Here is a 9542-nt window from a genome sequence, read left to right as displayed (position 1 = left end):
AAGATCAGCAAGGCGGCCTTTGTGTGGAGCCACAGAAAATGGGGGAGATACTAAATGAGTATTTTGCATCAGTATTTACTGTGGAAAAGGACATGGAAGACATAGAATGTAGGGAAATAGATGGCGACATTTTGAAAAATGTCCATATTACAGAAGAGGAAGTGTTGGATGTCTTGAAATGCATAAAAGTGGATAAACCCCCCCAGGACCTAACCAGGTGTACCCTAGAACTCTGTGGGAAGCTGGGAAGTGATTGCTAGGCCTCTTGCTGAGCTATTTGTATCATCAATAGTCACAGGTGAGGTGCCAGAAGACTGGAAGTTGACAAACGTGGTGTCACTGTTTAAGAAGGGTGGTAAGGACAAGCCGGGGAACTATAGACCAGTGTGTCTGATGTCGGTGCTGGGCAAGTTGTTGGAGGGAATCCTGAGGGACAGGATGTACATGTATTTGGAAAGGCAAGGACTGATTAGGGATAGTCAACATGGCTTTGTGCGTGGGAAATCATGTCTCACAAACTTAATTGAGTTTTTTGAAGAAGTAACAACGAGGATTGATGAGGGCAGAGTGGTAGATGTGATCTATATAGACTTCAGTAAGGTATTGGACAAGGTTCCCCATGGGAGACTGGTTAGCAAGGTTAGATCTCATGGAATACAGGGAGAACTCTCATGGAATACAGGGAGAACTAGGCATTTGGATACAGAACTGGCTCAAAGGTAGAAGACAGAAAGTTGTGGAGGAGGGTTGTTTTTCAGGCTGGAGGCCTGTGACCAGTGGAGTGCCATAAGGATCTGGGCTAGGTCCACTACTTTTCATCATTTATATAAATGATTTGGATATGAGCATAAGAGGTATAGTTAGTAAGTTTGCAGATGACACCAAAATTATAATGGGATCTTGATCAGATGGGCCAATGGGCTGAGAAGTGGCAGATGGAGTTTAATTCAGATAAATGCGAGGTTCTGCATTTTGGGAAAGCAAATCTTATTACTTATACACTTAATGGTAAGGACCCAGGGAGTGTTACTGAACAAAGAGACCTAGGAGTACAGGGTCATAGCTCCTTGAAAGTGGAGTCGCAGGTAGATAGGATAGTGAAGAAGGCGTTTGGTATGCTTTCCTTTATTGGTTAGAGTATTGAGTACAGGCGTTGGGGAGTCATGTTGTGGCTGTACAGGACATTAGTTAGGCCACTGTTGGAATATTGCATGCAATTCTGGATTCCTTCCTATCAGAAAGATGTTGTGAAACTTGAAAGGGTTCAAAAAAGTTGTACAAGGATTTTGCCAGGGTTGGCGGATTTGAGCTATAGGGAGAGGCTGAACAGGCTGGGGCTGTTTTCCCTGAAGTGTCAGAGGCGGAGGGGTGACCTTATAGAGGTTTATAAAATCATGAGGGGCATGGATAGGATAAGTCCTTTCCCTGACATGGCTGAGTCCAGAACTAGAGGGCATAGGTTTAGGGTGAGAGGGGAAAGATATAAAAGAGACCTAAGGGGCAACTTTTTCACACAGAGGGTGGTATGTTATGGAATGAGCTGCCAGAGGAAGTGGTGGAGGGTATGGATGGGATCAATAGACAAAGTCTTTTTCCCTGGGGTGGGGGAGTCCAGAACTAGAGGACAAAGGTTTAGAGTGAGAGGGGAAAGATATAAAAGAGACCTAAGGGGAAACTTTTTCACGCAGGGGGAGGTACATGTATGGAATGAGGAGGTGGTGGAGGCTGGTACGATTACAGCATTTAAAAGGCATCTGGATTGGTAAATGAATAGAAAGGCGGGACTAGATTGGGTTAGAATATCTGGTCAGCATGCACAAGTTGGACCAAAGGGTCTGTTTCCATGCTGTATATCTCTATGACTCTGTGATTTCGAAGCATGTCTGTTACCCTAACATTACCCTTTTTTAGCTTGGCTCTTAGTGTTGACTGATAATACTGCTGTGAATTGCCTTGGAATATTTTACAGTGTTAAAGGCACTATGTAAATGTGGGCTGTTTTTCTAATCAGTGATGCAAAATTGCTACATAATGAGCATCTTTGGGGATAAGTTGCACATAGTTTGCACTGATATTTTATTTTATAATATCAACTTCTTCAGATATGCCTCTGGAGCAGATGAAACATGAAGCTGGGGTTTCTAGCCTCGAGGTAGGGACACTACTGCTTCACCACAAGAGCCCAAACTTTGCATGAATATATACATCCTTTAAAAATACAGATAAGTAACATACCTCATTTTTAACACAGTAGAACACTGCAGCACACAATTTGTGACAGCTAGGTCTCTCGGTAGCAGAAGAAAGCAGATTAGTTTGAGCAGTTATCCTCCCAGCTCCCTCCGGGCATGAATCCTGTGGAGAATAAGAAGGCTTGTAGCTCAAACTGGAAGTATGAAACTAACTTGTAAAGCATTTTAAAAAGTGAATTAATCAAGAATTAGCCATCCAGCAGTGCAGTAAACATGAACTGCCTTGAGCATTAAAAATTAGTTGAATACCAAGGGCAGCAAAAGGCTAGTTTCACAAAATATAGTTTTATATTGCCTATATACTGCACAGAAACAAGCCTATTATAGATCGGAGGCTTCCCAAAGGTTTCCTGATTCCATATTTTCACTAACTATATCAGTATGGCTGTCTATTGCTTTCTCCTTCAAGAACGGATCTAGCTTACCCTTAATTATGTCGAGAGTAATTGCCTCAACCAGTTCTTGTGGTAGCATACTTCGCATTCTAGAAGGTAAAGCTGTTTCCTTTGTGTCCCTCGTTGTTAACTGTATTTATGAATCTGAGTCTTGCACTATCTTCAGAGGTGGAAAGCAATTCTCACAGATCAAACCCCTCCATAATTTGCAGAATCCTTATTAGGTCATCTTATGGAATTTTGTTCAAGAGAAAAGTCTCAGTCTGTTTAATCAGTCATGACATTTAGAGTTGAGGTTAGGGTTGGTATGGACTGGTATTGTTTTTGTAAATCATCTTTTGCAACTTCTCTGGTTCATTCTTGGTACCAGACCATCTCATCATCTCGTGAGCTACATGCCATGGTACAGTACACAATGTGCCACCCTAGACAATAGCAAAGGCCTTTTCCCCTAGGTAGATCAGTTTAAAACTAGATGACATAGATTTAAGGTGAGAGCGGAAGTTTAAAATGGTCCTAAGGGGCAACCTTTTCTCACAGAGGACTATTCATATGTGAAATGAACTGCCAAGTGGTAGAAGCAGGTATAATTACAACGTCTAAAAGACATTTGGACAGGGACATGAATAGGAAAGGTTTAGAGAGAGATGAGCCAAACACAGACAAGTGAGACTAATTCAGTTTGGGAAACCTGGTTGGTATGGATGAGTTGGCGAAAGGATCTGGTTCCATACTGTATGACTCTATGACAATGTGCCACAGTCCAGCAAACAACGTGTCACAGTCCAGTAGATGACATGACTTAGTCCAGTGAAAACCAACATAGTCCAGTAGACAATGAGTCATAATCAAGTACACATCACTTAATAGGCCAGTAGATAATGTGATATTGTCCAGTACATAATGAGTCCTGGTCCAGTAGTCACCATTCCATAGCCCAGTTGATAACATTTCATAATCCAATAGGTTATGTGTCGTAGTACAGTATAGCATGTTGTTGTCGAATAGACAATGTGTCGTTGTTAAGGAGACAATGTGTTCTCATACAGCACACAATGTTCCAGCCAACTTGTTTTCTGGACTTCCCACTGATTCTGACTCTTACAGTAAATCTTGGAAAACACATGATAGTCGTCCTTGGTCACAGCCAAGAATGAACGCAGACAAAAGGAAGATGGAATGCGAAGTAATACATTTCAAACAAGTACATTATTTTCAATGGATTTTAATATGATTTAGTCTTTGCATTCTCATATGGATCTCATTGTAATAATTGACTTGGTGCCAATTCTGTGTCAATCACATACTGACTCAGGTAACAGTGGTATTTGGAGATAGCAGAAGCAAAGTCGTGTATCTGTGTCTTCAACTGGTAATGATGAGAGACTGCTCTTTCTACTGAATGCCTTCATGTGAGCTTTGAGTCAGTTCATCAACTGATAAAAAGCAATATGTCCATTGTTCCAAAAGACATTAAGAAAAATGCTTAATATTTCTTCATTAGTTTCCAATTCTTGTCAGATTAAAACTAGCTGATTCTTTGTCAATGAGCTGCCAGTTCTGAAGCATGATGCAGTTGTCTGCTAAGGTGTTAATGTAGGTGAAATATCACTGCTCCATGCCAGTGTGGTTAGCGCTGCCAGTTCCTGCCGTTAGAATACAGTACGTCACAGATCTGGTCACCATGAATCATAGAAACTCACAAACTAGAAATCCTATAGGCTGTTCACCACATCCTTTGGTCACCACAGGTTAAGCAATCACCACCTTACTGTGTTATGTTTCTGGTACTGGTGAAGGAAGAAACCAGGGCCAGTCAAAGAATCATAGAATCCCTGCAGTGTGGAAGTAGGCCATTCGGCCCATCAAGTCCACAACAACTCTCCAATGAGCATCCCACCCAGACCCACTCCCTTACCATATCCCTGCATTTCCCATGGCTAATCCACCTGGATTGCTCATCCCTGGACACTAAGGGGCAATTTAGCATGGCCAATTCACCTAGACTGCACATCTTTGGATTGTGGGAGGAAACCCACACAGACACAGGGAGAATGTGCAAACTCCACACAGACAGTCCCTTGAGGCTGGAATCAAACCCAGGTCCCTGGTGCTGTGAGGCACCACCATGTCAACCAAAGGCTTAGCTGAGTTAAAGAGAGAGTAAGTGTAACCAAGACAATAAAACACAACAAATGCACACAGAGCAGGAATGAGAGGTGAGTCCAAAAAGTAAAAGTAAAACAAAATGGCATTTCTGTGGTGAATAGTTTCTGAAATGGGAATGATTTCAGTTTTGCTGGCTTTGGCATTTCAGTGGTTATTTGAAATTTTTTGGTTCTGTAGCCAGCTAAAACAAGTTTGTCCAGTTTTTTCTGAACTAGACTTGCTGATGACTTGTTTTCACTAATCAGAGACAACTTTATTTATTTTCACCTGCATGGTCAGAAGTGTCTAGTGAAAGGTCTCAGCTGTGTCTTTCTTTAGCACACTGGAACTTGAACCCCTGGCTAGCAGACTAGCACACCAGCTCTGTAGCACACTGAGACAAGGGATTAAGGTTGATGTCTGATGTATTTCTTGTGTATTTCATATCACATTCACAGTCTGGGACACAACTCACAGCAGGTAGTTTTCTCCTTAATAGCCGTAGCAGATTATAATTCAGTTTTTGAATGGAAACTCTTCTTTTGAGGTGTAGCTGTCTGAGGTTCGTTTGACATTCCTCAGGTGTGACATCCCTTGGTTCCTCTGAGGACTCAGAGTCCTCTACACAGGAATGTTCCAGATAGCCACTGAATTTACGTTACAATTCTTTGGCTGGTGTACTTTTAGAAGATCACAATGTTCGCAAACAACTCAGGATTATGATTCATTAATTAATGTTTCTTTATATGAGTTCAACTAACTATTCAAAATGTAAATATCTAACCTCAGTTGATACAAATAACTTACCATATTCTGGGAGCATCTTGCTACCTCTGCTGATGAAGGCTGGTAGAGGCTGTGTTTTCATCCCTGTTAGTCTGTTGTCTGTAAATAATACAAATATACAGAAGTTAAATAAATGTAGGGTCCACTGTGTTAGATGTGTATACTCTACTGGCTGCCCCCTTCACTTGTTGAGATGGATAACTGAATTGGAATCAGGAAGATGGGTGAAATTAAATAATTGAACAGGTGCTACGTGTGTACTGGGTCACATGCTTAAAAATACAAGAATGAATTTATTACACACTTGTCCCATTAAGATGTTGTGAAACTTGAAAGGGTTCGGAAAAGATTTACAATGATGTTGTCAGGGTTGGAGGATTTGAGCTATAGGGAGAGGCTGAACAGGCTGGGGCTGTTTTCCCTGGAGCGTCAGAGGCTGAGGGGTGACCTTATAGAGATTTACAAAATTATAAGGGGCATGGATAGGGTAAATAGGCAAAGTCTTTTCCCTGGAGTCGGGGAGTCCAGAACTAGAGGGCATAGGTTTAGGGTGAGAGGGGAAAGATATAAAAGAGACCTAAGGGGCAACCTTTTCACACAGAGGGTGGTACGTGTATGGAATGAGCTGCCAGAGGAAGTGGTGGAGGCTGGTACAATTGCAACATTTAAGAGGCATTTGGATGGGTATATGAATAGGATGGGTTTGGAGGGATGTGGGCCAGGTGCTGGCAGGTGGGACTAGATTGGGTTGGGATTTCTGGTCGGCATGGGCGTGTTGGACCGAAGGGTCTGTTTCCATGCTGTACATCTCTATGACTCTATGACTAAGTGATATATTATGATAGATATTTTAAGATATTTTTATTCAGACTTCTATTGCTTTTCTACTTAACAGAAAGCTGTAACATGTGAGCAAATTCCTGGTTTACAAGGGTGTTCTGTGAGTGTGTTTCGGCCAATATTTATTGCCCATCCCTAATTGCCCTGGAGATGATGTTGGTGAGCTGCCTTCTTGAACTGCTGCAGTCACTGGATTGCAGAGATGCCCACAGTGTTAGGAAGATCCAACAAGAGTGAGGGACCACCGATATAATTCCACGCATGGATGGTGAGAGGCTTTGAGTGAAATTGTTCCCACGTGCTGACTGCTCTTGTTTTTCCAGGTGGTTTGGAAGGTGATGCTAAAGGGGGTGCATCCTGCAGTTGGCACAGTCTGCTACCGCTGTGTGTTGATTGTGGCAGAAGTGAAGGTTTATTATCATGGTTGGAGTGCTAGTCCATGAGACCATAGAGTAGGCTATTCGGCCCCTCGAGCCTGCTCCACCATTCAATAAGATCATGGCCAATCCAACAGCCTATGTGTCCACTTTCCTGCCCTTACCCCATAATCCTTGATTCCCTGACTGATCAAGAAATTATCCATCTCAGCCTGAAACATGAACAAGGACTCTGCTCTCTCAGCTGTCTGTGGCAACAGAGGAGAAATTCCTCCTCACCTCAGTCTTAAATTGGCACCCTTTATTCTGAGATGATGACCTCTGGCCCTGAACTCTCCCACGAGGCGAAACACATTCTCGGTATTTACCCTCTCATGCCCCTTAAGAATCCTTTATATTTTCACTGAGATCACCTCTCCTTCTTCGAAATTCCAATGACCAGAGTCCAATCTGTTTGCCCTTGCTGATGGTTAAAGTGGTTGAATGGTGTCAAGCTTATCGAGTGCTGTTGGAGTTGTAGACATTACGAGATCATAGGAACAATGCTGCATGATTACCACTGAGAAGGTCTCCTAACCTCAGGGAGGTGGTCAGGTGGAGGATGTTAGAACATAAGGACTAGGAGAAGGACTAGGCCGTCTGGCCCCATGAGCCTACTCCGCCATTCAATAAGATCATGCTGATCTTTTTGTTGGTCCAGCTCCACTTACCACCCTCTCACCATAAACCTTAATTCCTTTACTGTTCAAAAATCTATGCATCTTTGCTTTGAAAACATTCAACGAGGTAGCTTCAACTGCTTCTCCGGGCAAGGAATTCCACAGACGGACAACCTTTCGGGTGAAGAAGTTCCTCCTAAACCCAGTCCTAAATCTGCTCCCCCTCATTTTGAGGCTTTGCCCCCTAATTCCTGTTGCTCAAAGGGCTGACAATTGCACACCGACAACAGTTTGGGATGGGGGCTTCAAGGGGAAAATGCCCCTTTTACTTATTCATGGGTTTTGTGTTCTCTTGCTGAGAAGGAACACATTTCATTCCCAGAGGCACAGAGTTCAAAACAAAGACGAATGTCTTTTTCCCAACCCTTCACCGAGTTGCTGTAACACAAGAATGGTTTATTATGTTGGTTCCCATGGTTTCTCTCACCAATCACGAAACACAGGGATCTGCAAGCCTAGCCAATGGAGATATGACAATAACGAGGACAGATTCACTTTGGTTTATAAAATACTTGCAGGAATACATCGATATGATTCAAGCCAAACAAAGATCATAGGGTGGATCCTTTACTGGTTAAAATGCAACCTGTTTTCAGTGAATTTGAGCTCATTTTAGATCCATGCATAGTTATACCAACAAAGAAATCAGAGAGGCCACGATTCGGAAGTCACTGAAGATGGGAAATGAGGAAGCAACATGTACTGTTGTGTGGTCTTTTGTTCTGCAGGAGACCCTGGTACAGACAAGAGCTGCTGAGGTTGTGGCCCAGCCCACGGGCAGCAGACAGAGAGAGTCATTGATTCCTGTTTCAAGCACGTGCCCACGCCTGAGTCCCAGCAGCTGCTCCTCTGAGAGCTGTGGGAACCGCACTCTCATACAAAAACACGCTGGTCACCAGATGTCACCTTGTGCTACCAGCACACAGAGCAGAAAGGAAACAACATCCTGTGCATGCCGAGCATGTGACGGCTCGTTTCACGGACAATCAGGGGCCATCCCAAGGTATCTGACCTAAAGCTGCAAGAACAGTGACACCTCCAAACCATGAACATACATGCACACAATCAGCAGTTCTCAAATTGGGATCCTGTGGTGTTTAGGCAGAGACTCCTTGCAACGTGGATGAAAGGATTGCTCCAAATTGGTAGAATGAATCCTTGCTGGAAAGAAACTGAATTTTAGCGCAATTTTAATATTGTCTTTCTGCGTGTTTAAATTGAGCTGAAGAAACGTCAGCTTAGTTCATCTGAAGTAATTTATATTAACAGTAAAAATAACTTGTGTTTTTCGGGCACCATCCACAATGATCAGACATCTCAAAGTGCTTTGAAACCGATGAAGTACTTTCGGAAGTGTGCTCGCTGTTTGACAGATGCTGTCCAAAAGTACTTTATTTTAACAAAGTAGAAACAATTGGAACCTTGCTCCAGAATGTATGATTGCCTTTGGGTGTCATAACCACGGACAGAAACACAGATTGCTTGAAGACATATGGAACTTTAATTTCCACATGTTTATTTTTTTAAAAAAAGAGGACAGGCAAAAGGACTACAGATGTAAATTGGGTGGCTGGCTGGACAGAGAGTCTCGGGAATGTCATACCTGATAAGGTATCAAGGAACCTTCACAAGGGGTGGACACAAAAGGGAGACATGTTGAATTTGAATTAGAATTAACTTTATTGTCACGTGCACTTGAATGAGTGCAGTGAGAAGTTCACAATGTCACTGCTTATGGTGCATTGTTAGGTCCAGGATACCGAGGTACAGACATTTAAGTACAGGATTGAAAGCGTAATAAATAAAATTACAGTGTAAGAATAAAAAGGAGAAGAAAAGTACTTCAATTTTAGTCCTTTTCACCCAGTCTGTGCCAGCACCTAGCCCCTGGGCCACACCAGGCTTCAACACCCAAACTCTCATCTCCAACCTGCAAGAGACTCCCCTCCCCCACACCACCCTCCAGTCTGGGACTCCCCTCCCCCACCCCACCCTCCGGTCTGGGACTCCCCTCCCCCACACAAC

General features: G+C 43.0%; 1 long non-coding RNA gene across 1 annotated transcript in view; it reads right to left on the bottom strand.

Moving 5' to 3' along the window:
- LOC122541879 overlaps window positions 1-5686 on the bottom strand; it is a 58805-nt gene extending 53119 nt beyond the window's left edge. Inside the window, exons 1-2 of the long non-coding RNA XR_006309699.1 lie at window positions 5603-5686; window positions 2236-2355 (exon numbers count right to left, since the gene is read on the bottom strand). This is a non-coding gene — a long non-coding RNA (uncharacterized LOC122541879). The remainder of the gene's footprint in view (window positions 1-2235; window positions 2356-5602) is intronic.
- Window positions 5687-9542: the final 3856 nt, after the last annotated feature.

Source organism: Chiloscyllium plagiosum, chromosome 38 (assembly GCF_004010195.1).
Source record: "Chiloscyllium plagiosum isolate BGI_BamShark_2017 chromosome 38, ASM401019v2, whole genome shotgun sequence".
NCBI classification, from domain to species: domain Eukaryota; kingdom Metazoa; phylum Chordata; class Chondrichthyes; order Orectolobiformes; family Hemiscylliidae; genus Chiloscyllium; species Chiloscyllium plagiosum.
This window is presented reverse-complemented; position numbering and strand designations above follow the sequence as displayed.